Below are 1,987 nucleotides of genomic sequence, written 5' to 3'. Positions count from 1 at the left end.
GAAAATATAATTATCGAAAATAGATAATATAAAGGAAATATAATCATGATAAACTTTTAAAAGAAAGATTCCTGCAAAATTCCGCTAACGTTATGATGAAATAAAAGCAGTAAGCATTTTGATAGTTCCGCAGTGTATAACATAGAATGAGAAACCATGAGGGGATAGGTGTGACGAAAATAAATAAAATAACATTGATTAAATTATAGTCGAAATTAGTCAAAACTAGTCGAAATTAATTTGATTAATTTTTAATTATATCTTGATTTATTTATTGCTGAAATAAATGTTGAATGAAATTTTTGAAATGTATTATTGTTTCGATTCAGCGGTTTTTGATTGTCTCCCATTCATCTGACTTCGCGGCTACTTGAAATCGAGTACCCGGCGCTTATTTAAAACTCGATTTCACCCTATCCGCTATTATTTCAAATTACTACTAGCCCCTTAAATCCTTCCCCAACTGTTCGTCGTCCTGAAGGCAAATAAAAGAATTTATTATTCGCTAGCACACCGTAGTAAATGCTTAGCGGTATTTCGTCCGTTTTTACATTCTGAGTTCAAATTCCGCTCAGGTCCACTTTGGCTTTTATTCTTTCGGGGTCGATGAAAAAAGTACCGGTTGAGCTTTGTTCCTGTTATAGAAAAGACATTTTAATTTTTTTTTATATATATATATAACTTAGAGTTATAACAACGATGAATAAAAATAATTTATTAAAAAATTTCAGAAAAAAAACTTGTTGACCCCACTGTTTACTATTTTGTTACAAGGACCCCCACAAAATATTATATGGGCCCCGGTTGAGTTTTCTCTCGAGACAGATGAGGGAGTACATCATTAATGTGTATGGGTTAGCGTTAGGAACACGAACGATTGTAAATAAATATATATATATAGTTTAAATATACGAATGTATTTTGTTTTGTACATAAATACATGTCGTTCGCATTGAAAGTGCTTTGCTATATCATTTTGTCTTCTATCATAAATATATTCCGTTTGTATTTAAAGCTGATTAATATATTTCGCTTTGTATATAAGTATAGTTTGTTTACATTTAAAGTGTAGGCGTATTAATCCAGAAAAGCTTCTCATTCTTTTATTTTTAAAGTGCATCATAAAATGTTACGGAATGTTTAAAAATCTTTTTTTAAAAATTAGAATCATGATTTGTAATTTTAAATTCATTATTTTAACGAAATCAGAAAATGGCTAATTTGAAATCGATTTCAAGCAACTGGTGGTGATTACCAGAAATCGATTTCTTTTCACGGGACGGTAACTTGAAATCGAAGGAGGTAACTTGAAATCATTACACCGGTTTCTTTACTCCGTGTTAGTCATGTTTACGATATTGTTTACACCACGTGTTCTTCCTTGGTTACCTGATGAATCAATTCCTGAGCCGACGTGTCTTTCTCTCAGACTGACAAGTTTACTTGGATCAAACATAGAAATAATTACACAGGCATATATACATACACATATATACCCGCTTCCTCAACCGCAATAAATACTTGTGTATATAAATAAGACCCCTAATATAATTTTCCACACACTGAAACTCTGCTACTGTATTATTCCAAAATATTTTGCTACATTACAAGGAAGAGTAAAGCTAACAAGACAAGCTTCTCCCTCGCTCGATCTCCTTTTACGAAAACATCACGGCTAGAAATTTTCAACTGGACTTAACACTTCCTCTTCGGAAACACTAAGAATTAGATAATTATTATATTGGATTTCATTTACTAAGATTTTATTATAGTTTATTTCAATTTTGGGCCGATATAGACCTTCATTACATTCTTTTGCTTCTGCTACTGGTGTTTTCTTCTTTATTTTTGGTGCTATTTTGTCCTGTTACCATTAAAGAAGACAAAGCAATACAGTTTAAAACAAGCAGATAAAAGAATATAATATAGAAAGAAAGAAACCGCGATTAACACATCTATATATATATATATATATATATATATACAC

The sequence above is a fragment of the Octopus bimaculoides genome, chromosome 18, assembly GCF_001194135.2.
Source record: "Octopus bimaculoides isolate UCB-OBI-ISO-001 chromosome 18, ASM119413v2, whole genome shotgun sequence".
NCBI lineage: Eukaryota > Metazoa > Mollusca > Cephalopoda > Octopoda > Octopodidae > Octopus > Octopus bimaculoides.
This window is presented reverse-complemented; position numbering follows the sequence as displayed.